This window comes from Neolamprologus multifasciatus, chromosome 15 (assembly GCF_963576455.1).
Source record: "Neolamprologus multifasciatus chromosome 15, fNeoMul1.2, whole genome shotgun sequence".
Classification (NCBI taxonomy): domain Eukaryota; kingdom Metazoa; phylum Chordata; class Actinopteri; order Cichliformes; family Cichlidae; genus Neolamprologus; species Neolamprologus multifasciatus.
This window is the reverse complement of record NC_140453.1, coordinates 15,472,056-15,500,015: the sequence shown is the minus strand read 5'-3', so window position 1 is coordinate 15,500,015 and position 27,960 is coordinate 15,472,056. Positions and strand designations below refer to the sequence as shown.

At 41.3% G+C, this 27,960-nt stretch overlaps 1 protein-coding gene and 1 long non-coding RNA gene across 2 annotated transcripts in view; both read right to left on the bottom strand.

Moving 5' to 3' along the window:
* tmem121ab (transmembrane protein 121Ab) overlaps positions 1 to 27,925 on the bottom strand; it is a 56,318-nt gene extending 28,393 nt beyond the window's left edge. The window contains exon 1 of the mRNA XM_085132929.1: positions 27,814 to 27,925. The gene's annotated coding sequence lies outside the window, so the exon portion shown is untranslated. The remainder of the gene's footprint in view (positions 1 to 27,813) is intronic.
* The window catches only part of LOC146501814 (uncharacterized), a 241,977-nt gene that overhangs the window by 194,362 nt on the left and 19,655 nt on the right, over positions 1 to 27,960 (bottom strand). The gene's annotated exons all lie outside the window — the stretch shown is intronic.

Below are 27,960 nucleotides of genomic sequence, written 5' to 3'. Positions count from 1 at the left end.
TCTTCCCAGTCACTCGGGTCCCTGTATCTGTTTCACCCCAGTCTCAGTGTCAAGCCCCTGTGTCTTAGTCTTAGTCTCCGTACTTCCTGTTTTATTTTGACAGTCTCTCGTCTGGTGTTCAGTGTGTTCAGTTTTGCTTCCAATGTTCTGTTAGTCCGTATTAGTTCCAGCTGTGTTCCCTCCCATCCTCGCATTATCCTGTGTATTTAAGTCCTCTGTCTTCCTCTTTTTGTTGTGTTATCTCCTCATGTGTTCAGGAGTTATCTGTGAGTTCCTTAGTCTCTCTGTCCTAGTTTCCACCTCGTATTAGTTTTTGGGTTTTTTTGTATCTTTGTTTTTACATTCCGTCTTCTTAGAGTCCTGCATTTGGGTCCGGCCTGATAGTTAGGGTTGGATCAGGTGAACCTGAAGACTCCCTTAGTTATGCTGCAATAGGTCTAGGCTACTGGGGGGTTGCCATGAAATGCTGAACATTTCTATGTGTTTTTACACCACTTTGCATTCAGTCACTAGTTGTTATTACTCTATTCTCTCTTCACAGTTTGTCTTGTCCTGCCTTCCCTTCCCTCTCCCCCAGCTGCTTATGGCCAGAGGGCTGCCCCTCCTTGAGCCTCCTGGTGGTGTCTTCCTGTTAAAAGGAAGTTTTTCCTTCCCACTTTCACCAAGTGCTTGTTGAAAGGGGATCATCCTATTGTTGGGGTTTTGAGGTGAATGTTTAGGTGATTTGGTGCTAATAAAATATAAATAAAACTAAACTCAATTAAATTATTTAAGTCGTCTACATATTTCTTAATTTTAAGATAAAATCACTGTATTTCATGATTTAACTGAATTTCTAAAGCTGCTTTACTTTAATAAGAAATGTTTTAACTGCACTGTGTGAACAACAACACTGATCAGTTGTTTCAAGTTTACATTTATTATCATGGCCATTTTCATTTTTTGTACTAAGGCACACGCTGTATTTTTACCTAGGCAGCATTGACATTTTTGAATTCACGAAACAATCCCATTCTTGAACCGCTGAGCAGCAAGACAAAAGAATTACACAAATCAGTTTAGGTTTTGATTTAGATATTACATGTTATGCTGCTTGACTTCTATTGTGAACACTGCCTTGTGAATCAATTTGAACAGTGCGATAAAATATTGTCCCATCCTAACTCAAGGTTTCAGAGAAGCCGGGGGGGGGGGGGGGGGGGGGGGGGGGGGAAGGTGGTGCTGTTGCAAGCTAAAAAGTCAATCTGATCAATCAGCCAACTGCTGTCAGCCCTTTCAGACGTGAACAGCCTCAATCTGTGGAAATGCTATGCTTCTGCATACCACACACACACACACACACACACACACACACACACACACACACACACACACACACACACACACCTCGGGCAAGCCTGCACCTTCATAGGAACCTTCAACAGAGTGTATAGAGGAAGAATTAAAAAATGTCAGTTGGTGTTTTTTTCTCCAGAATATTCTCTGTGTTTTCCAATTGAGTCCGCCTTTGGGCTGTGCCTTCTGCCTTTATTAACAGATTAAAGGCAAAAAAGTAATCAGAATTAGCAATTCATCAGAAAGTTATTGGCAGTTTGGTCTCGCCAAACTGGGTCTGAAACCATTCAGGCCATAGGCTCCTATTACAGACACATTTTTTTTTGTTTGAGCTTAGAGCGGTAGTCAGTGGAAACAGTGTCGTTTGCTACTGCAGTTCTTTTTGAGGTTTGTAATGTCCTCTGACAGAAGCCGAGCCCTATTTAACTGCCTCCTACATTGACACGCAATTTAGTTTTTGCTAATTATAGGGTACAGCGGTCATAAATTATTCCCTGCTCCTTAGCTCTCTCTCACCCACTCTCTTTCTTCATACACAGACAGAAACACACACACCCACGCGTCCTCACTAATCATACAAACAAAATTACCCATCTGCTGATTTTCACACTAAGCCTGAATGTTGTGCACAATAGGACGGCGTGCACTGACTCGCGGTGGGAGAAGGAGAGAGCAGGCGAAGAAACAAGAGCAGGCAAAATCCAGCAGTTCATCTCTCCCCTGCTGTTAAAGGCCATTCATAAATACTCAGCCTTCACTCTGCCTCACATTCACAGATTCTATCAGACTCCGGCGCCTCGGCATATCACAAGAAATGCTTTAAATTATCACAACACAAAAATGCTAGAGACATAAAATGCATCTTGACAAGAGAAAAAGAGCAGAAGCTAGAAGAAGGCAGCACCAAAGTGCCTGCTAACAACAGAACATGCATGAGCTCCCCAGCTATAATAATGAGACTTTCATGGAGCTGATATATTCAGTTTGCATGCAGAAGGAAGACACTTTCAGAGTGTAATGCTGCAAATCCTGAAGCAAAGTGGTTTTGTGTGCCACTATATTGTGGAATAATTGGATCACCTTAGACAGAAAAGCTAAATGCAACGAAGGCATGTCGGTACAGCCAGAAAACATGTTTTAACAATATTTCTGTGCAGTTCACATGCATACATTATGGAGGATATAGTCTAAAAACCTTGCAGACCTTACAGTACAGCAGTAGCATAATTTTGTTCCTAAAGATTTTGCTTTAGGAGCAAAATCAGTATTCATAAAATAACTCAACAACTCACAACTGGCTGAACTTTGAGATGTCGACCTGGAGCTCTCTGCTATGATTGTGGTGTTGGTGCTTTTGGAGAATTTTCAATGCACTTATCTAACAAGTAATATGACACGCTTCTACAGCCATCCAAGCCATCTGCGCTCCAGTTATGGTGACTGAAATGCTACCATTGTATTTGTATGCTATTTAACACTAATTAGCAGATACGCCACTACAACCGATGGATGCTTACTAATCAACATTGCTAGCATTAGCTGATCACTATAATTATTGCTAATTGTAGTCACTTCTAGCTCTAAAAATATAGCATTATGAGATCCATGATGGTTAACTCAAAGCTTTAAAACCAGAAAAGCTTACCAAACTGAGCCTTTGTTTAAATATGATCTATGATCCTAAATCAGACATTCAAGGAAAAGTTGAAAAGTGCCAAGGAGCTTGGAGTGTGTTTTTCTAAATGATCGTGTCAGATCTATGTTGAGTTTATTATTTAATCCAGGTCAATTCTGTCTTGACTGACAGCTGGACTTGATAGGCAGGACAAAAATTTAACGAGTTAACATTAGAAGAAGGATTTAACCATGCGAGGGCTAAACGCAGGTATAAAGAATGCACATATATATTTTTCTCTCTTTTTTTGTCTGTCTGTCTGGTCATAAATGTCGAGTATCCACAAGGGGAAAATGCTCCAATTCTCCCATTTCTCTCCTTGAGCGAGCTCACAGATTCCTCCCCTCCTTCCCACTATGCTCCCTCTCTGCCTCTTCATCTCCCTTGTCCTGATTTCTTTCTTATTTCACAGAACCTGTTTGACCTGCACTGAGGGGCTCCATCTCTCCCTTACTCTCTTCTCACAGAGCCAACGGACTTTCTTGTGCTCCCAATTATATTGAGCATTCGCGGTGCACACCTTGCAATGCGTCTTTAATTCAGTGCTAAGTTCCAAGACACCAAGAACAGTTGCTTGGGATCACAACTGAACCTACACAACCTGCAGTAACTTTTTTTAATGACTTAAAACAGTCATGCAAAGATGAGAGGAGCCAACCAGGGTGTTTAACAGAGCATGTCAAAGCAAAATTCCTTTGTTGCAGAGGCGACCTGTCTCCTGGCAGTCTGGGGTGCAATATTGAAGAGTAAGGATATAATAAAGACCTGGTTCCCTGTAGAGAAAACACTCGTGGCCAGTTTCACAGACAAGGATTATGCCTGGTCCTAGACTAATTTGCCTTTTCAGCAGATGTCTCTGTTGAGAAATCTCTTTAGTTCGTGACTATGCGTAACTGGCCCCCTGTGTCTCTCTCCTGAAGTTTCTTCAATTCAAGTGTGTGGCCTTTCTCCTCCTTTCTCTTTGTGAAAGCCGTAGACTGACTTAAGCTTGCTCCATCCATATTCTCACCCCGCTCCCCCTGGCGAGGAGTCTAGATTTAAGACTTCAGCAGATAGCACAAGTTGTACAGCTCAGGCATATTCATCATGTTAAATATCTCTTAGCCTTCCGCTCTCTCGGTGTAGATTATTCAAATGACGGCTCCCTCATATTTGGAATTAGGCTGTAGACATATCGGCTCATAAATTGGCCCGATCCGACAACCCTCTCCAGCAGCAAAGAACTCCCGTGATGTATGCTCTTGTGTGTCATAATGTACTATTATTCCATTTCGAACATGCTAGTAGGCTGTGTCTGTGTCAGCTGTCCAGATTAGAGTCATAAAACTTGGTGCTTAGATGATCTGACATTTCACCCAGGCTGTAAAATCTCCACAGGCTGATCATGCTTTCAAAGTGTAAACCCAAGGCTTGCAGTAAGAGCACTGAGACAGGGTTGTGCATGCTAATGGCATGGTAGATTTGTGTCTGTGGCCACAGTACAACTGGGTGTGTTCACTTTTATTTGTAGTGTACGTGCATTTATCCCATTTACTCAAACACATCCTCTGATGAGGTCTGCATGACCTAAAACAAGAGGCGTTTAGGAATCTTAGCTCTGATTGAATGCATTCATCCATGATGACTGAACACATGTGTGCACAATAAACTGCAAAGTATATGCATGAATGGGTATTTGCCTAGCTACTGCTTTTGTATGAGGACTAAAAAACTTTCTGTGAATGTTCAGTGCACTCTCCTGTACTATTTGTGTTCGCGTCTGCGTGGCATGATCAGTATCTCCACAGTCTATCGGGTGTGGTGGAAGCAGGTTGTGCAAGGGAAGGAAAAGGGACAATGAATGACATTGACAGGCAATGTGCTCCAGAAAGTCTCCCTTTTCTAGGGACAGCGCGCTGATCGCTGATAGCAGATGTGCGTCTAATTGCAGAGGGGCTGGGCGCCCTGGATACGTCTCCTCTCCTCTGCCTGCCAGGAAGCTAAGCCCCCTCCAGAGCCCCCAATCACTGCCTTAATGAGAGGCCTTATCTCTGTCAATCACAGTGCCTTTTGCTCTCCTCTGCGGCCCGCTGCACGGATAACAGGGTAACAGGCCTGGTCAGGACTGCACGGTGTCACTGAGGATGAGGAAGAATGGAGACAGGAACGAGAGGGTGAAACGCCTCAGGGGGCTGACAGAACTAGAGGAAGGATCAGAACGATGTTTGTTTGTATGTCACCACGTGTGTGCTCAGGTGTGAATGTGCTGTGCTTGCACAGGGTGGTGGAAAACTGTAAAAGTGGAGGAAAGGATGGAAAATGTCTTTTTAATTCAAGTAAGCCTAGCTTTCGAAGATCCATCTATACAGATCTACTGAGCGAATGCGCAGGCTCGGTTGGAGGTTAAGTGCTTTGCTCAATGGTAACTCAACAGCAGCTATTGACTGAGAGCAGCACTGAGTGTATTTACCTTCCCCTCGCACATTTTTCTAGTTTCTTCTCATGGCTGTCAGGCACAGGAGCATTTATTTACCCTTGAGGATACTGCCAAGTCTAAAATAAAATGATACAATTGCAACCACAATTTACTGTTTATATGGGATTAAACAGGCAAAAACTAACTTGGTTTAACATGCTAATGATGTCACTATCCTGGGCAATCACATCAAAATTCATAGATAATCTCCTATAGATAGTGAGCTTTGGACTCACTGCTCCATCCATAAGAAATGTATATATTAAAACAATTATAAAAACGTAAAAACTTGGCTTAAAGGGGCATTGTGATTTAATTAAAAAAATGTCCCATTATATTGCCACTATTCAGTTCAACACTGAATTTCTCGTTCAGAAGCACAACTGTATTTGACAAGAGGAATGCTGATTTTCATATGTTCAAACATTGCTTTGGATTTGTTCAGCGAGTGACACGAGAGGATTAATGACTAAATATGAGCTTTGCCTGAGACACTCTTTGCTCAGCTGAGCTTGTAACATGAGGGCTGAAGGTGGTAACCTAAACAAAAAGCCAGACGCGGCTCAACTCAAAAGGTTTAAACAGTCTAACATATGCAGAGCCTGTTATTTCTAATATTACATCACATGAGAAAGAAATCAGCATGTGGCTTTGCTCGGCATTTCTAATACAAATTATTTTGTCCTCAAGTTATCATCCACATAGTTTAAGAAAAGGTTTTATCTTGCACTCAACTACTGCAGATAAAAATACTTTGTTCTCTGAGAAAGGGTTTTAGAAAAATCTGAGTGTTGCTGTTTCTCAGAAAAATAAATATGATCAAAGGATTTTAAGCATGAGTCTATCTAAGGTCATGCAAATGGACAGAAATAAACTCTCATCCCCCTACTCATAAAAAATTCTAGTTGTGATTTTGACCTCTATTTATTCACCCATCCTCCGGTCTCTTAAAAATGTTGTTATATAAAACACTGGCACATCCTGTCTACTGGCCCTACTTCTGTCAAAGAGTTTGTTAATTCTTCATTATTCGCTTCAAAGCAATCGAGTAATTTCAGAGATAAATTTGTAAAGTCCCATTTTTCAAGTCCTCTTTCCCCTGGAAATGTTCCATGTTTGAACTGTGTGAACTATGATACCACAATTAAAGCAACCACAATCCAAAAAACCTTCAAAGAATCTCATGCAGGGCCACATGCAGTAGTTGAGTTAATAACATGTTGATTTTGTTGTGCAAAGAAGACTACTAGAGATTTGAGAAGACAAGAGTAACATTAGAAATAATAATGAGGGATTTCACATAGCTACAGTTTTTCCATTCTGTTGGACATAGTGTTTGCCATGTATGGTTCAGGGGTATTGAAGTGAGGTAACGATAGAGAGGGGAGGCTTCTTCAAAGTGAGGCCTGTTGGATATATCATCAAATTGTGTATCCTGAAGGATTAAAAGAGCAATTTTTGTGTTACTCATTATTTCAGTATTTCATCTGTCTTTAGTGAGATGTCTTGTATTCCTTATCAGACGTCCTGGGGTAATCAGTTTATTTATGTGGGCAATCGTGCACAGTGGCACAGAATAAGACATTTGGTCATTTTTCTTATAATGGGTATTGTTTATAGTCACTAGACTCTATGTAATGTTCAGGGTTTAGTTTATTCTGTAAGTCTTTTCTGTATGTTGACCTGTTATTGATGCAGAACTTCGACAATCTCTATTCTTATGACATACATATGGTGGCCCTGAGAGGCCAAACGGACTGCAACTTAAGAAAACACCAGCAATAAGAAAAACGCTGCAAAAGCACACAAAACACAACGGAAATAGGAAAAACAAAAACAGAAATAGGAAAAAACACAAGGGAAGTGTTTCTGGGGAGACAATAACCCGACGGACCAGTTGCAGGAACCCAAAAGATGGTAGGTGTGTTTTATCATGATTCATATAATACTGATGACAGATTTTTAGGCTAATAGTTAGGCTAACACACTTACCTCTCATCTTTTCTTTCCTCACAAAACAGATTTAAGTATTTAGCATATTTTGGTTCCTGCAACTGGTCCGTCGGGTTATTGTCTCCCCAGAAACACTTCCCTTGTGCTTTTGGAAATCTGTTTTCCTATTTCTGTTTTCTTTTTTCCTATTTCCGTTGTGTTTTGTGTGCTTTTGCAGCATTTTTCTTATTGTTGGTGTTTTCTTAAGTTGCAGTCCGTTCGGCCCCTCAGGGCCACCGTACATACATCATCGTTTCTTTCAGTTTGTTATTCGAGTCGATGATTGTCAGGTGTGATAAGAGATAATTGTTCCCTCATATGGTGCTTTAATGTCTGGCTGAAATGCACTACTGTACATTTTATCCATCTGCAGTTCCACAGTGACATAGCACTGCAGAACAAGACCGTGGCAAAATTTCTTTTTAACTGCAACTCTTTTGTTCTGTCCACCAGACAGCCCTTTTAGAAACTGAAAAATACAGGAGGCAGAGGATGTAGGAATTTAGCTGGTTTCTTAAAACAACAACAACAACCCCCCCCCCCCCAAAAAAAAGTCAAGCTTAATCATATCTTGTCTCCCTTAACTGGTACTCAGTTATCAACAATTTGGAAACCCTTGTCCTTGTTGATGTTACGAAGGCTACAGGTTTATTCTTGTTTGTCGAGGGTAGTGGAAAATACTCTTTTTCAGTTCTCCGCACTGATTCAACTGATGCACTTTCCACAGTGTATCCCGTTGACGATATAATTCACACTCTTGAGCAGAACGGCTCTCTTTCTCTTTGCCCTGCTCAGCCTAGAATCAGCATTACCGCAACAACACTTCCTCTCTACTACAGAGCGGCAACACCTTTCACAAGATGATTCATTTGGCCTACTTATTCACTGAAATCCTGTTTACTGTTTGGTTTAGCTTGAGAAGAGATGGCAAAAAAGAAGCAGTATTTTTTTAGTCGTCACATAGAGCCGCGACGTCAAAGTCATTTACCTCATGGACCATAAATAGCTCAATTTGATTTCAAGTGGGCCCAACCGGTGAAGCCAATGCACAATGACTTATTTAAATAACTTCCAAATGTTTTCTTTTGTTATGAAAAAGTACAGCTATACTCTAAAAATGTTTTTTCCACATTCAGCCAGTCTAGTGTCATTACAAAGAAATGCTAGCGTGGTAAATCAAAAACATGCCGTCACAGCTCTTTGGCTTAAACCATCTTACTTGCAAGCTGATGGCAGGCCGTGGGTAATGTCTTTGACAGTAGGAAGGCTGTAAAACTGATGATGATTCAGACCTGTGGCTCCTATGAAATTAACAGTTTCTTACTCTCACGAGGTGATCCATACTTAATGCAACACAACGCTGCATTAAGACTGGGGAAAAAAGGGGGGAAAAATTATGCCCTCTTTGTTTCTTGTACAAAGCCATCCAGTCGGCAGGACTGAAACCTGTGATGGGCTGGTTCAGGCTTTCGCACCCATGATATAGACTTTATATGGAGTGCCGTTATTAATTCTGGAGGTGGCTAATTTCTTCTAACGGGAACACAAAAGATGTCCAACTGAAAGCACATTAAATCCACTATACTTATACTACATTTAGCAGTGTTGGGTTAACATTAGCATACCTTTTTAGAAATGTTAGGATGCTGTTTGCATGTAATAGTTTCCCTTAGCTGTTTCTTGGCATTTCTTTCGATGTAACGAGTTAAGCTCATGGACCACTTTGTTTTTCCAAGAACCAGTAACTTCACACAGGCAGACACATTAATGAATGTAAGTAGGCTCTCATTGATGCCAGTATAGCAGTAGGAAGCTTATTCTAATCAGGAGCTGAACTGTGGGATTCCAGATGCTGCAGACGACTGAATAAGACTTTAAACAGTGCATAGTCCATTTGTCCATTCCAATGTTTTTTTTTTTATTAGAAAGTTCATCTGGTTTTTATTTATTGATAAAAAATGCAAAAGAATTTTATCCTGGTTGAAATATTCTTTATTTAGGCCCGAGTGCTGACAGTGTAAAGGCTCTATTATGTCTGTCCCGTTTGTTAGTAGGATTATTTGCAGCCTTTACAAGGATGCATACTCTCTTGAAAGGGAATGTACATAAACAGGAGCTGTGTTTGAAATTTGGTACACACATAACAGAAAACACACAAAGCCTCCATGACCTAAACCCCAAAGGAAGTTTGATTTGAAGAGAAAAGTTTGATTCCATTTTTGTCATTTTCAGGGGTTATACATTTTTTTAAAACTTCTCCTGGGGATTTAATTTACTTTGTATTTGGTCAATGTCAACTACAGACCCTCCAAAGTTATAATGACTAATAAGGGTTCACGCACATAAGGTGCAAGGGCCCTCAGTTTGACAGTGAATATCTTTGATATTGTTTATGTGGATATTTATGCTGTTTTTTATCGATAACATTTCTTCTAAACAGCAAATATGTGGAAAAATGCAAAAATGTGAATAAACTTGGTATAATACTGCAAATGCAATACACAGGGTTGTTTTTTTTCTCTCTCTCTCTCTCTTCAGACCACTAAAACTTTGAAAAAGTATAATTTAATATATGACTACAGATCACTACAGATTTGTCCTTGGATTTACTCCATTAACCATGAGATGTCAACTTCCATTTCCTTACTGAAATCCATTCATGCTCATTTAGGTTCGGTTTGCATTCTCAGTCCAAAGAATTTAGACTCCAGTTCACCTCAAAGACGACTGGGACCTGCAATTTGGGGTCCTGCATATATATGAGTGAAGAATAAGATGGGATAATAGTTCATAAGATGATCCCATCGTAGAGATATGTGAACAGATTGTATAAATGAAGGTGAGAAGTTGAGGTTAAGTAGGAGAGATTGAAACAAAAGGACAGATGTGTGGCGATGAAACTTAAGTACAGGATAAAAAGGCGGCGGAGGCCAGAGGTGTAGAGGGCTGGAACATGTCCAGAGAAAGAGAGTGAAACAAGGAGAGCGAGGAAGGAATCCTCTCCCTCGCTCCATCTCAATGTCTCTCCATGCCAGTTCTGTCTGGGCACCTCTTCAAAATCAATTTAAGAAATTACCATTCAGCCGGAGTTCCGTCATTAGGATTTTATAATTTCATCTTCCTCCTCCAATGCCTTTATCCCAAAGCCCCTCAGTTCATCTCTGCAGCGCAACCCTGGTGAATAATTAACCGCAGCCATGAGCAGAAAGACGATGAGCGACAAAAGCGTTCTATCATTCACACACAGGCGCACACCTTTGGCGGCGGCGGCGGCGTGCTTTTAAGTCTCTTTCTCTGTCTATCTCCGTGCAGTTTTACTTATATCTGACATACCATGCCTCTCATTTGCAGGCAAACATGCCAGAACTCTGAAAGACAAAAACAAGGTCTCACAAGCAGAACTCACATTCCCCTTATCGTATGCACGCACGCTTGCTTGCTTACTGTCTGTCTGCTCTGCACTTCCTCTGTTTCCTAAAATGAGAGGTAGGAGGGGCTGGAGAGGGTTGGTATAGGACAAGCAACACCTCACTCTCTAAGATCCCATGGTGACATAGCAAGTTGGGAAGCCCGTTCACCAATACAGGCAATGGGAGCAGGGCTGGGGCTGGAAAGACAAAGCCTCAGTTGCCTGAAGTGTAAAGCTCTGCAATTACTGCTGCTAAGGGGTGCATGAGGTGATGGTCTTAGTCTAGAGTTTAGCTTTGAGACCTGATGTGGGCAAACATGCTTTGTGACAATCAATAGGACAGGTCAGATGGATTCTCTGCAGTCCTGCCGTTTCCAGACTTTCCGAAATCAGCTGACTCTTAGTGGAGCACAGGCATTTATCTGGGAGCTGTTTGGTTAATGAGCCTTTGGTGTGTAATATCTCCCGTAAACAGCAGTAGTGATTACTCACATTCTGCTAACACGGGTCCAGCATGTCTAGAAAAAATATGCTAATGTTTATCCAAAGGATAAATTGGCAGATTCAAGCAATGGCAGGGAATGAGAGATCTATTTAACAGATGTACGTAGTTCTACAAAGACAATACATTTCTTTTCTTCTATTGGCCTTACTGTTGTCTATTGAATTCTTATTATTGTTTTTCTCCCTGCTGAATGTTTTCATTCAATTCCTGCTGGTTATTTTTTTTTTTACATGTCTTTAAATTATCATTTTGATTCATATATGTCTGTTTTCTTTCTTTTCTAATTGGTTCTCTTTGTGGTGTGATGCTTTTCTTTTTGTGTCTCATTGTTTTTTCTCTTACATGCCTCTGCAGTGGCCACAGGCATTATGTGCTTGAGTTGTTTGCCCATCTGTTCTACTCTTGTGAACTCGATATCTCGCCAATATTACGGCAGAGATGTTCACGGGGGTTAAGGATGAAATTGTTAGGTTTTTGTGGTCAAAGGTCATTCTAGCCCCACAAAACACATCTTGCATAATTAATGTGCATGAAAATTCATACATCAGTGATTAAGGAGGCTAATGATGATGTAACGATGATCAATTTGGCTGATCGCTGATGCAGAATTTTTGTTGTTGTCATTTATTCGTTCTTTTTGTAAAAACAACTGAATTGTTTTCCAGTCTTTCAGCTCGTATTTGAACATTTGACTACTGTAAATTTAATGTGACACAACAGATAAAAATCAGCCACTCTCAGTGATAAATCCATCTATCCATTTTCCACAGCTGGGGCAGCAGTCTAAGCAGAGACCCAGACCTCCCTCTCCCTGGCGATGTACTCCAGCTTTTCCCAGAGGACACAAAGACATTCCCAAGGCTGCGAGAGATGTAATCTCTCCAGCATGTCCTGGGTCTGCCCCGGGGCCTCCTCCTGGTAGGACAGGCTTCAAGCACCTAGTAGATGCCCAGGAGGCATCCTTCCCCAAACCACCTCAACTGGCTTTCAATGTGGAGGAGTAGCAGCTCTACTCTGAGACCCGTATGTCAGACACTCAGTGGAGGAAGCTAATTTCCACAGCTGTCTTTTGGTCTCTACCCACAGCTTGTGGATATAAGTAGGTATGGGACCATAGACTGACCAGTAAACTGACAACTTCAACTAAACTTCAGTCAGCTTTCACACTCGGCTCTCTCTTCACCACAGCAGTATAGGGTCTGCATCACTGCAGATGCTGGAACAATCTTTCTTTCAGTCCACTCCACTCTCCCCTCACTCATGAAAAAGACTCTGAGATACTTCAGCTCCTCAGGTACTATTGATATTTACCTGGTGTATTAGTGAATCTCTAAGAATAATGATAAAATTTTACACATTTGTCCAAAACCATGAATTTATATCCTAAGTGACCAATGAGCGTTATTGGAAAATCATAAAACAACAGTGGACAACCAGCTATTGTTTGATATTCAGATATACAGAAGGAGAGATGGAAGTAAAGTGCTCCATATCAAGAAGGTGTACAACCAAGGAATAATTATTTTAGTTTGCAAATGAAAGCTAACAGCTATACGAATAACATACCAGCATATGCAATAAATGAGAAGTTTTGCTCAACATTCTCTGTCCCCAGCTGAGACAGTGTACTCTGGTACCTGCTGAATTGTTATCTAACTCCAACAGCAGGGCAAAATTTACATAAACAGATCTCTGAGGACCATGAATGATTTTAGTCATCCTCCTGAATTTTTCTCTACTGCCATCAGTAGGTTGACAATAGCGACTCAGACTATAATCTCTCCAGAACTATTCCAACAGGCTGACTTGCCATGAAGTTAGTCACACTAATTTTTGTTTTTTCATAAACTTTATGTGATCCAACTTGTCATCTACTCCATTTAGACACTCAGAAATTCAGTTTATTTCATGCTTTGGTTACCTCTATTTAGCATAAGCATTGCAGCCTGCTAGCATGCTGGCACACACTTGAAATGCAAAGTGCTGTTTCACTTGCAGAGGAGAGTACTAAAGCGAGCAAAGGATTGTTTTCATCTATACAACAATGGAAAACAGAAGCTGTTCTGGCTGGCTCCACAAAATTCTGGAAAGCTTGCTAAGGGTAACTGATTGGTTACTGTCTCTGTCTGGAATCAGACCACTGCAGAGAAACGAGTTGCTGCCAAAAGACTAATGTTCCAAAGGATGTAATCTGGGAACAAATCAGTCAGGAGTTACTGGCAGCTCTGCATTTAAATCACAACCCTCAGTTGTGATAGAAAGTTATAGGAACACCAAAAATAAATAGAAAGTTAAAGTGTGAAATACCCATTTGGCCTCATTACGAACGGGCAACACTTAAGAGGAAAGACACAAACTGGAGAAAACATGTTTATCTAAAATATATAATAGGCTGAATATTTAGCTTCTATCCTTTTCAACATGAAAACAGGATAAGCCTCTCTGATATGGTTGGCATGTGGAGATTTGTGTGTGTGTGGGCTTAGGGTGGCAATGTCAGCCTGACTGAATACCCCGCTCTCCGATGATGTTCACCGCACTAAATCAACGCTACTTACAGTAATGTTAGGCCTGTAAAACAAGTGTAGAAACTGTTGGAAAGATTGCTTACGACTGCTACAAACTAGGTGGAATTTGTAGATTGTAAGTGGCATGCAATCATTCTTAATAATACACGTTCCCCAAAGTGTTGACTAATTGGAACCATTAAAATCTTGACACCGGTGGTTAATTTGTTTCCTTGTGTTTTATAGAGATCATTTGTCCCATCGGAAAGCTCTGATGAAACATTAGGCGATTATGCCAGTAAATAAGTCTGATGGCGTTGAAGCGGCTTGAACAAGGAGCAGCCCAACATCTCACACCTCCCAAAATCTGTAATGCCATCAGTTGCTGGTATTTTGTCACGTGGGAATATGTAGATCAGTCGTCATGGCGAGCAGGACCTTTGCAAATGTGCTGAGACCCAAATGGGAAAATAGTCAGCTTGACCTTTCTGTGAAATCCTTATGGAGAACACAGTGAAATATCTTAATTAGAAAGAGATGGAGTTGGTAAGAACACACATTGATCAGGCAGAAACCACAGCAGTCTGCAGGGCTAGAAATGGGGGAGGGGGGCACAAAGCAGGGCTTGCTGTTAGACAATAATCATGGATCATGTTAACTCTGCTCTGGAATGAAGAATGGGATGAGTATCTGTGCAAAATAGTTTTTAATACAGACACAGAGCGCTCCCAGCCCACACTGTACATAACAGAGCCTAATTTGATTTAGTTAAATTTCAGATAAAAAAAAGAAACAATAGACTGTAGTCTTTAAACCCACTCTGACTGAAAGCAGAGGCAGGAAAAATGGTGACATGAAACAGTGATGCCCTGCCAATCATTTCAACAATCTGTACGTCCTGTTCATTGTCAGCAGGTTATAAAAAGCCCAAAGACAAATCATACAGTCCAGGACTGTGTCTGAAATCACCCTGTTCACTCTTTCACTATTCACTTTTCATGTTATTGTCAAATACTTTGTGAATACAATTAAACAGTCAGAATTCAGAACTGAATTTTGAATGCAGGGAGTAGCAGTTCGTCTAAAACACCCAAATTATTTACAACACATGTTATTTTCTGCTTCAATATTATTTAATTATTCATTATTATTATTATTACTAATAATAATATTATTACATAAGTTGTGGAGCATGGAGGCACGGTGGTTAGCACTGTTGCCGCACAGCAAGAAGGTCCCGAGCTCAATTCCACCTTTCCACCGGGTACTCCGACTTCCTCCCGCAGTCGAAAGACATGCACTTTGTGGGGTTAATTGAAAAATCTAAATTGCCCAATTTAGAGTGAATGTGAGTGCAAATGGTTGTCTGTCCCTGTGTGTTAGCCCTGCGACAGACTGGCGACCTGTCCAGGGTGTACCCCGTCTCTCGCCCTGTGACAGCTGGGATAGGCTCCAGCACCCCCCGTGACCCTGAAAAGGATAAGCGACTGGATGGATGGAAGTTGTGGGTTAGGATGTAACTACAACCTGCCCAATCTCATAACAAAGTGTCTATTTTTTTTTTAATCTTCCTGGACTCAAAATGTCTTTTTTTATGTTAACAAGGCTGAATTTGTAAGCAATATGTTTCAAAAGTAAGTATACTTCATGTCATAATCACGAAGAAAGTGGGGAAGTGCAATCATTGCAACCAAGAAAGCGAAAGCATAATTTAGTTAAACTTCTGTTCAGAAACAAATCAATTTCAAAAACCATTTTCCAAAATAAGGCAATGCTGGATTCATTGGATCAAATATGATTTCACAGTGTCCTATGATGTTGATATTTTTGTGTAATATTTTTTCTGTGTTGTATTTGAGGTATCCACCCATCCATTTTATCCAATTTAGGGTCATCAGTGGTGTTGAAGCCTATCGCAGTTGTCATAGGGCAAAAGGTGGTGCACAACCATTGACAGTCATTGATGCTCACAATCAGACCTTTCGACAGCTGCTAATTTAGGCTACCATGCATGCCTGTGGACTGTGGGAAGAAGCTGGAGTTCCCAGAGAGATCAAACACACGCATGGGGAGAACATGCAAGCCACATACAGAAAGGCTCCGGCAGAGCAGCGGATTCAAACTCAAGATCTTCTTGCTGTGAGACGACGGTGCTAACCACGGCATCACCATGTTAAAACTTTAAATATTTAAATATTTCTCATACCACAATCTTCCCTAAAATGATCTTCTTTCTCAAACCTGCAAAACTGAGATTGATTGTTCATTGTTTATTTCCAAAAAATATTAATTAGCTACAACACTGGTTTGGTGCCTGGACCCAATTTTGGGTTATTATGACAGTGACTAATAAAGGGTGGTAGAGAAATGAGATTTGCCTAAAAATATTTAAATAATATGTAATATTTTTTTTAAATTATGTAATAAGTCTTCTGTCTGGTAAAACCGTGAGAATCTCAGTGCCAACAGCGTCAAACTAACTGATGCAATCTTTATGAAGGATTTTCTTTTCTTTTTAAATTTTCACAAACATTTTTCCCCCAATCTTCACCAAAATTGACACAGAAACGTTTCAGACCAAGCCTCGCACGAGTTATAGGATGGATTGAAACGGTTTTGCACCATATGAAGTGAGCTCATATTATTTTTGCAACTGCTTATAGCAAACTAGCTGTGTGGTTTTGAAATGACTATATAACAGTGGTTTTCCTATCAGTAATTACAGCCACAGTTTTAACATTAGGTCAGGTACCCTTCTGAATTCCTCAGCCCTCTTATCACTGTTTATAGCTGTTTTTCTTTATTTTTTCTGCCCTTTTTAAGGAAATCCTGCTGTTTTGATCCTCAATATACCAATTATGTTTTGTGTTTAGTAGGCTTATCTAGTAAAATCCTATGATATTGAAGTTTTTATCATTTTAGATACGTAGCCTGTCTTTATTTTGTCCTCAGGCTGCACTTTATCCCTTTTTTAGCATATTTTCACTGTGTACATGTGCATACTCTTGTTCAGGGCTAGTGGGAATTGTAAATTTGTTTTTTCTCAGACAGATAAGCTTCAGAATATAGCACGGGTTCCCCAGTGCCGTCTAGAGTGCAGACACGTCGTTTGTAGCTTGTCATGGCCATTGACTGAGACCTTGTAAAACTCACTCCAGTGTCCAGTGATGCAAGGCAGTCAACATTTTTGACTCCTGTTGACCATCTCCGATTTAAAAAGGGTGCCAGCAGACCACTTGTTTGACCAGTACAATGTGCTGTCTGTCTGCTGGTTTGATACAGTCCGGCCCCTTATTCAATTTCCAACCTCCATTTGGTTTCCAACAACTTGCATCAATGTAAGTGGCTGCTGTGATTGGTATTACAAGTATTTCCTTCCTGGCATGCTTCAATTATTGGCAAGAGATTAAAAACAACAAGATATGAGAGATATTTGGCCTGACTGCATTCACAAGTAAAGCCTAGTAAGAGATGGAGATGCTGCTGGTTTCATCACACAGCTCCAGAGAGTTTGAGGTGAAAAAAAAATTCATTACTACCAAGTTTTAGTGATTGCAAACAGACCGACAGGGAACATAGTTGATATTGATCTGCTGAGGCTAAGAATAATGTTCAAAGGCATCAGTCATCAGGGAGTGGGCTGGTCTGTTTCATTAAGTGTAAACATTTTCAGCTAAGAAATAGCTCGAAATGAGAGAAATCTATAGCAATGGCTGATGGTATAGATAGAAAGCCAATGAGAAAAGAAAGAGCAAACAATTCATGTTTTTCTTTTTTCCTTTTTTTTTTTTTTTAAATTCCTCAAGCTATCTCTTTTGCTCTGTAGTCAGCTCAGGATAGATGAGCGTGTTTGCTGGATGATGGAGCTTTTCAGTCGTGATGGTGGCTGCATTCCCTGACTTTGGCTCTGACATGAAACTATGGCTAGTAGCCCCTGATACTCTCTGCCATAGCACTGTGGGGACAAGGATGAAGCAGCCACCACTGCTTTAACTCTGATTCCAGTAACAACACCCACATAAGTGGCCTATATGGGATTTTAATAAGTGTTTGAGCAAACAGGCACTTGCATCTGCTTTTGTTTGATGTGTTTCAAGGGTATAGTAGTATCTGTTTGGCAGAGCGGGCTTCCACCTGCCGAAATATATTGCCGGGATGATAATAGCATTTGACTTCGATTGAGGGTTTTGCAACGGGCAGGGCGTAAATTGTTTCATCTTTGTTTATCAATGTTTTTCCCGTGGCTTTCGGCTAATTGCGGTGCAGAGTGGCTTGCAGAATGCCTATTAGTGCCGTGCTGAGTTGAGAGACAGGCTAGTTAAAAAAAGTGCTCATCACTGAAAACAAGACACAAGCACTCACACGCATTTGTATGTAGGCAAATTATCATCTGCTTTTTTCAAAAGTGCACTTCCATACACAAGTGTCTGCGCATCTAAACACACACACACACACACACACACACACACACACACACACACATTTGGGCAGTATGACAACAGGAAAGATAAGAAGGACCAATCTTTTGTTTTTGAGCCCACACAGAAAACGAAGCAGTACACGTGAGAGTACATCACTGTTGGGTGCGTGTGTGTGTCCTTGCATTATCTACTGCCTGTTGGTGCTGGTGTATAAGTTCTGCTGAGAAAGGAAGCAAGAAAGATGGGAGAGAGGGGGAGGTGCAGTAGGAAGAGATAGAGGAAAAGAGTAACAGTAGAGTAGGGGGGAGAAAGCAAGCTTGGGGAAAAGGGGAGGAGAGTTGTCCTGTATCTCCAGAGTCTCCTTCCACAGCCGAGGGGCAGTGACACAGCAGCAGCTGCTTCTGCTTTTCCGAGCCAGGGCAACAGTCATATGGAGCTGAATTTATCCCCCCAGCAACATCTACCAGCAGCCACTATGGACTAATCAGTCTACCAGTCCTGGCTCCAGTCCAGCTCAGGGTGTCTGACTTTTCCCTTCGTCAGGCTTGATCTGTATCGATGATGATATACACAATAGTTACTGCACTCGGTGGGCTGAAACGTACAACACACAGGCAATAATGTCTTACAGACGGGTCAGGTGGCCCCATACAGCAGGGTTAATTCCCTGCCATGGTGGCTATCCTCCTGCACCTCACAAACCCAGTGAATTTGTGGAGGGCTGGCAAAGGGCAGCGAGTGACAAACGAGAGGGGAATACAGAGAGCTGCAGAAGAGAGTATGAGCCTTGTTGGCTTGCTGTTGTTTGTGTGCACATGTGTGTGAACTGTGTGATTGTGCGGTAATTAAATCACGCAAGCCTCTGTTTTGTTGCATTGTACACGGAGCCTAGGCTAGCTTGGGTGCTGACTCGATGGGCCAGACTTAATTACAAGGAAAAAAAAGCACAAACTGTAATTACGCACAATCACACCTGCACAGCACTGCCAGCTTTACAAAGGTTGTCCAAACAATGTTCCCTACAGGAACAGTTTAAAATTACTAATAAGGATGCTTAGAGGACGATCCAGCGGTGGTCCCTTATTATCTACTGTATGTATTTGGTTTGGACACCGCCTTAGCCAGTATAACCCTGACTGGTTTTGTCCAGGAGCAAATAAAAAACAGAACAGCAGGAGACTGTCAGCAAAATGTGTCGTGGCTATTATGATAATAATTTTATGTCTCCAGTGGGGTGAAATCTGTCTCATGTGCACCTCTAGCCCTTGCCCAACTTAGACAACACCATAATGAGCGGGCAGCATATAGCTGTACAAACAGACATATGGTGACACATAATTGAAAACAACTTGATGACATCTACACAAAGGGTGACACTTTGCACAATACAGAAATAGACGCACATAACGAGGCCCTTGATGTACACCACAAGCTGTGTTTGGCAGATTTTCAGACAGTCTTTTTTTGTTTGTTTTTCCAGATGATCTCAATTCATTTTGCTTCTTAACCAGCAATGGCAGACAAGTCAACCAGCAAGGCAAGCCTCCCTGTCATCCTGGTACACTGATCTGTCACTCACTTGCAAACAGCTCTTCAACCCAAATGAAAAATGTCTTAAAAGCTATTATTAATGTTCACCATTCTTTTGCAATCTGATGCAAAATACTATTGCTAAGTACAGAAAAAAAAGTCAACTTTAGTGTGAACCTATAAATGAGAAAAAATGAGGCAAAAGCTGACATAAACCATCTTGCAGTTGGTGCAGCGTAATACTTTTTCACATAGTTTGTCAGTGGAAATCGACTGCAGCAAATGTAGCGTATATCAGCCAGCCTGTGTAGCCTGTATATAAAAGATGTACATAGCCACATTTTGAACATTGCTTTTCAGAACCTAAACTGACAAAATGTGGATTACAAGATGAATATAAACACTAGCAAACTTGTTGGATGTATGTATGGATGTATGGTTGTATCCCACAGATAGAAACAAATGCTGATTAGTGATAAGTGGCTCAGACTAAGAGGCGAAACTTCTTAGGATGGGCTCTACTTCGAAGCAGCATATATTCTTTGTCAGATAACTGCTTCAAAAGGCACTGACACAAAGAGCAATAACGAACAGAGGTCCAGTTCGGTGACTTGAATTTGTAGAGGCGTGGCACAGCAAACAGCTAACGCCTATGTAGGCACAACCGCCAGGCAATGAGAAAACACTCGTGGTTTTTATCTTTCGCAATATCCAAATGGGATTTGGTTTTTTTGCTGGGAGAAAGAAACTACAGGGACTGATTTCATGGCTGAAGTCTATAGGGATTCCTCAAGTGGCCTCTTCAGGAACTGCACTTTTTGGCACTTGAGCGTTTTGGATTCATTTTTTAGCCCTGGAGGTTGCAGCTTGAGTGAAAACCATTTCAGTTAGCCAAGCTTGTGGAATAGATTATAGGGGCTTTTAAATGCTTCATGCACAGAATGATAGCATAGGTTTCAGGTGAGCAGTGTGGCAGCAAATAGTGAGCAGATCACTGACAGCTTAAGTACACCGCCATGATTGAAAGGGCGCATTGGATATACGCTGCTGTTAGGGGAGCATGTCATGTGGGTGTGAAGGAGGATCAGCTTGGCTGTTTGAACTACCGGGCAGCTTGTGTTTCACGTAGTTCCAGGTTTGCTTTTTAGCTAATAAAAAGTGATGCCTTACTGATTGTACTGATTCACACTCTACACATTATTTACCAACTCTTAATCTTAAATGGAAGCATCTGCTATTTTTCTCATTCCCGTTCTTTGCATTTATCACCCATCTGTATCCCTCACTAGTGTAATCACTAGTGTAATAACAGAACTCCAAAATGTGAGAAATGCCATAATGCCTTCTCTCTTCTCTACTAAAACCTTTCCTGCCTTCAGTAATGCTAAATTAAAAGCAGCACAAAGTGATTCGTGGTTCTTGAAATCATATCCCCGCTGACACTTCGCTGTCACTCGTAGACTCCTCTTTGCTCACAAATGCAAACATCTACTGTCACACAGAGGCATAAACCAACACGCATTTAAATGAACACTGCAAAACACACACTTAAGACTTATCCAGACATACAGTACTCACATACCGCGCATTCACAAATTAGAAGAAATCAACTCATCTAGAAAATACACACATGCACACATGTAAAGAAATATACACAGAAAGCATCTTGTCCAGTGTGCATACTCGCAGTAATAATATAATAAGATGGAAATGTGAAACACATTCAAAATGTGGACAAACATGGAATATTGCTGTTTATTTCCCTTTTAATAGTATTACACAGCAGAAACTGCAGCATTGCTGTGACACCCTCGTTATCCATGGACGTGTGTATGTGGCCAAATGCATTCACAGCCAAACACACATGCTGACAGATTAATGTGAATCCTCGTTTTGCTGACAGTCCGAGCATTTAAACGAGCGAGGTTGTGCATGTTGTAAGCTGTTTCCTATAAGTGCCCTGAAAAATGTAAAAATGGAACACGCATACAGACGTGCACTTCCTGTCTCTACCTCCTCACAAGATAAAGCCATTGAGAAGTCTGCATGAAAATGTGAAAATGGGTTTACTCTCCTACTTAAAATCACCATAAAGGAAACAGTCTCAGTGGGATAATATAGCATATTAATGTTTATGGACACTTAAATCCTCTAGAGCCTCTAGCTACAGCACATTACCTTGTTCTCTTCATTTTTGTATGTGATTCAGGTTTGGCCCGTGCACCTCAGAGAACATATATGCAGCTGCAGAGCAACAATAACATGCATGAATTAGAAATGAGGTTGACACAGAGATGTAACAGATCTTCTGAGTTTCATTCTGCAACACTCCCCTTATATTGCAGCAAGTAAATATGACTGTAGGATAGGTAAGGTTAGAGATAGATATTTATATAGAGGGAAAGAATCTTAAAAAGAGGGAAAAGCATGTATTTATGCACAATAGTTCATTTCAAGACCAGAAACATATTCATAATAAACTAGCCATGAGTGTTTGCGGTAGATACTGCGCACTCAGTCTGTAAAACTATAATCAAGGACTCAGAGCAAAAGCACTGCATTTCACTCAGTTCTTCATCAGGCTCATGGATAAAGGAACACTACTTTTAGGCTGGTTACAAGGATATCTGGACATAATAAATTTAAACCAAACTACTTTTTCATATTCTTTGTGCCCCCTGAAGTCATGAAAGATTATATTTTAACTTATGCACGCAAAATATGCACAGGTTTTAGAAATGTCTTTAAGCACATACCGAGGTCTGAAGAAATGAGTATTTCCCTATTCATTTTTTTCCCAAAAGAAAAAAAAAACCCTCACTCTTATTCCATCCTGAGGCGCCAGAAAGTAAAATTTAAATAGAGACATGCATTCATGTCTGAAACTTAAAATGTTTACAGGTTAAATAAAATATAAAGTATACGTTTAGAACATATACACAGACTTTTTTACAAAGCCTGGCTCAACGACTGCGTTATTTGTAAAACACAGCAACATTAGGAAACGGGATGCAAACAGACATGCCCCCAACATCCACTCTGCTCCCCTGAGGTCTTGTAGCAGTAAACAACATTAGTACCTCCACCCCTGTTTCTGGGAAAAACCAATAATTATTTAAATTTCACATATACACATTATTACCCAAACCACAATCTGTTCTTGGCCCTTTCTAACCACTGTTGACCATACTTAACCATATATTAGAACAAATCTCTCTACATCTACCCGTGGTTAGAAGGCAAGCTGCAGACATCAAGGCATGCATCTAAAAAAAAGACAAGATTCTCTTCACCACAGGCCAGGCCACTCCACTTGAGCTGATTGATTTCCCATCAGTTCTATATCCCTGATAACTGCATGCCTGGAGGGCTGCAATGGTTCCAATATTTCACTTCTATATACCCGCACAATCACACTCTCTTTAAAGCATTCAGTGCGCAAGCATGTGTATATGCGGGGCGTGGGTGGGTATATGGGTGGCATTAAAAAATGTAGGTGTGCTGTGCATGCCGTTGTGTGAGGGGAACAGCACTAGCTGCTGACATTTGTGGTAATGACATGCCAAACATTTCTGCATATACGCAGGACAAGAGGCAGATTTGCATTCTGCTCCTGCTACAGGTCCCTTTATGTTTTTTTTTTTTGTCAACAATCCTCCACAGGAGCAAATTAGTGAGCTGCGAGCAAAAAAAACATCCACAGTCAAAGCAGAGATTAAAAAAAAAACTAAAACTAAATCTTTAACCACCATACAGATGGTGCAGGTGGAATTTTATGCTACCGCAACAAAGCTTGGAGTGATTGTTTAAAAATTCACATGGGTACATTTGTTTTCTCCTCCAGCCACACTCTGAGATTTGAAGTCTTTGATTTATAAACGTCCAGTATAGCTGCTTTATGAGATGCTGAGCAGATTGCCAAATTGCCCTCTAACAGAGAAAGTGCCATTTAGGGTGGCAGTGATTTTTTTAAAGGCTGGATCTAATCATATCTTGGTTCTAGCAGTGTTAAAGTGTGGAACAGACAGAAAGATAAACTTCTTATCTTCCATTCAGGGCAATTTGCTTCTCTGCTGGAATAACAGCCGTTATTTAGCTCTAGCTGTGACCCTTACCTAGTTACCTTTGCAATTTGTATTCTTCCCAGAGCCGTCTTGGTCTTTTTCTCTGTGCATAACATTATCTCTGAGAACGGTGCAGACAAAACATTTAAACCTGGATCATTTAAAGGCGCCTTTTCTACAGTGTGAAATACTAGCTGGTTTCTATTAGATAAAATCTGAATATACGCTATACTCCCCCCCATCGCACAGTTCTTTAAGCTAGGTTTAGATAAAAGCTTGACTAATACTTAAAAACCAAATGAATTTTCTGGGTCCTCAGGGAAAACCAACAACTGTTAATTGAAAAGGCTAAATGTGTGAACACTTTCCCCTTGCCTAATATCGACACCCACTGGTTTGTGTTTTCAAGAAAATCTGAAAAAAAAGAAGCTTCCAAGTATGACAAATGATGAATATTTACTCAGGATTTTCCTCTGTGCACTATGCAAACTTTTATATTTTACAGTAGTTCAGGCTCCAGTTTTGTGCTGTTTGTGTGTGTTTGTGTGTGGGATGTGGTGATTAGAGAGTGAGGAAAGCAAGCCTGGAAAGTGGTGCCAGTATTTTTCCAACTGCTGTGCTTATATTAGCGTAGATCATGCAGCAATCCATAATGCATGGATCGTTAACAAGGCTGGTATTTTTGATCCATAATTAAGGAGTATATATTCAAAGGGTTTTTCAGAGTTAAACACGATGGCTGCATGCTGCTTTTCCCCTCTGTCTCTCCCAGGCCACGTTATTGTACAGTATTGTAGCTATCGATTCGCTGTGCCATTTAGCTATTGATTGGAGTGGGTGCCATTATGTCAGTGAGATTATAGCCCTCCAAAGCATAGCGATACTGGAGTGCAAAACCAGTGGCAGGGAACCGGTGAGACGAGCTGTGTTCTCACTGCATCAGATGCAATAGCAGCTGTGTTTCGGCTAACGACACTGAGCACAGCAAAGCAAGGCACAACACAGAACCACACAGTTTAGCGTAGCACGCTTTGTCCAGTAGAGCCTAGCACAGGAAAGACAGAGCACTCTCATGAATCCAGTTTCTATCTTTGCAATAAGACGTAAAGAAACACACCTAGGAGGGAATAACCACACTTCTGTGGACACGTAGATTTTATACTGATGAAGCTCACTGTGGCCCAGTATTCTGTGTGACAGCCATTGCTTCCTGACTGTCTTCTGCTGACCATTCAAATTGCCCACAACTCACCATGTGGCGGGGTGAGGGGGAGAGGATTTCGATTAGGAAGGGGGAGTGATGTGGAGTGAGGAGGGTGAGTGGGTGTTCACTGCCTCTGCCTGTTCCGTGGCCTTCAGATCGGCCCATCGTGTATTTATAGCAATATGGGATCTAATTGCATTTCTAGCAAAGGCCTGAATTTTAAGAGACTCCACAAATGGAATTCCGGGCATGCAGAAACATGATCCACTGTGCAATGAGCATGTAAAATGCATACTCATGAAAAGCAACGTGGTTCTGCAATCTATGTAATGCAAAAAGAGAAAAAAAAGAAGAAAAATCTAAAGCAAAGCCCATCAACAAGCTGTGTTGTGGATGCCAGTGTGGACTCCCAACTGCTGACCCTAAGGCTGTGGTTGTGCCGTGCCATGTTTCTCAATGAGGCGTGGTTTGAGACAGTGTGAACAACCCCAGTTGAGAAGTAACCCTCTAGGTGGCAAATGAATCTTAAACTGGCACTGCTTTCATGGTACAAGAAAATGAAATGCCTCAGGACAACTGCCCTGAACTCAGAGCATCTCATGTTCACTGCAGCCACTGCAATTTCCAACAAAATAAATGCAGTTTACAGAGAGGTAAAAGTCAATTCTGGGGTGTGCCCTCTGTAGGGCCACTATAAAAATTCAAATTCATGGTCTGTTTATTGGATAATAAATTGAGCATGAAAGATTAATTTGCATTTAGTTCATCATCCCAATGATATAGAGCAGCAATTTCTATACAGTGGTGCCCAGAGCTTAATAACCCAGAGGCAACACCGGCATATCAATATATGCTTTCTTTCTTTCAAGGACACGGGAGTGGAGCCCCGTGGCAACATCTCCGCTGTGATTCACACTTCTTGCTTCCTCCCACTTAATTCTTGTCACTCAGAGTCTGAGCCGACATATCAGACACACTTAACGCAGTGCCGAGAGTTATCACACATTCAGTGTAATCAAAATCCTAATGAACATCATTAAAATCAAGGCTTTAAAAACTGAGGCTTACATCACTGTGAGTTTACACACAGTCAGAGTGTATGCATGTGTGTGAGAGTGTGTCTGAAGGGCTATCAGAGCCTGTTGGAGTGCCGCAGGCAAAAAAAAAAAAAAAAAAAAAAAAAAAAAAGCCACCAAAAACCACAGGGGTCACCTCTTATTCAAAGCAGCCCTGACACTGGCATTTTTCTTCTTTTACATTTTGAAAGCTAATTTCTTCGTGCAAAAGAGCTGCTGCCGACAGATCAAGCAATGCATGGAGTGAACAAGCTGGGTGGTCACATCAAGTTTAAGCACCAGTCTGGAAACCAAAAGGTCACGTGGTTAATCCCAGCAATGGCTAATGTGCTGCTTAGATTAAATGGGTATTAAAAAAAAGAGAAAACCTTTAACGTGACAATATTTGCTATCACTTGACACATTTTTTAAAGGCCTGTGGGTTTTATTCATGAGTGGGGTAATGATTAATATGCTTATTGTTTTAATCTATGAGGCGTAAGAAAGTTTATGAAAAAGGCCTTTTAGTCTCAGCTCCACACACAGTCCACCCCCCAAATAACATCTTACTGTTATATGACATACAATAACAGGAAAACAGCATGTATTCAAACTTCAAAGGTTTACATTTTGAGCTCATGGACTGATTTTGTCCTCTTATATACACTCCAATAATTACCAAACTATAGTTCTGACTGGTAGCTAAAGAAACTGGTTATCACACACCTATAACTAGACGGCTTAACACACACTTTAATCATCTGAAGCTTCACAGTGGTTACACCTGCAAGATTAACCTTTGGAGTCATCGGGTTAAAGCCACGGCTGGTGGCTTTAAAAACTCAGAAATGAGGCGAGAAATTGAAACCGAGGCTTGGTCTCTCCGAAAAAGAAAGAAATATTGAAGTAAATGCGTGTGTGCTAAAAGGGAGGAGCGCCTTTCTTTCTTGTGCCCATTATCAAATAGAAAGGCTAAAATATCGATGAGGTGGGAAAGCACAGGGGTCGTGAGGATTAACAGTCGCGTGCTGTGGGGGCGGTGTGAACGTCTATGTGTGTGTGTGTGTTGGGTGCGGAGGCTGGTGGGGGCCTCTGAACACGGATGGACTGATTTTCCGCGCAGACTGGAGGCACGAGCCACTGCCGCCCGGGCACGCGCTGACTCTTCAAAATAAACAGCTGCCTTAAACGGAACGGGGGGGGGGGAGACGGAAGCCCCCTGCTTATCGAAGCATGGCGACAAATCTAATCATTCAAATAGCTGTAGAAACAAGTAATGCTTGGCAATTACTTTAGCCCCCCCCCCCCCCCCCACACACACACACACATACATAGCACGAATTCCTTTAAAGGAGCGCCTAAAATAAGCCCCCCAAAAAGAGTCTGAACAAGAACGAGAGAAAGTGACAGAACTGGGAAAGCTTTACACCTATCAATCTTTTTTTAAAACTTACTAGCGAGGAAACTCTGCTTTCTGTGATTTCAACCTCTCAGCATCACCGTTTCAATGTCTGGCATGTGCGCACATCCCGCTCTGAAGCAGCGCTGAGACAAGTGATAGCACGCTCAGGAGTCATTTCGTCTCCTTTTAACCTGCTCTTTCCCGTCACCACCGTGAAGATACAAGGCAGAAGGGCTTCTGCTAACTCCTGCTGGCTTACCTCCACTGGACCGTGAATCGCTGTCCCGGGTGCTGAAACGCTTAGTCTCTGTCCAGGGTGCTGAATTTCATTGCGGGTTCCGGAGAGGCTTTGTAAATCCGCTGCGAGGAGGCGCCGGGAAAAAAAAGAAAAAAGGAAAAAAGAAAA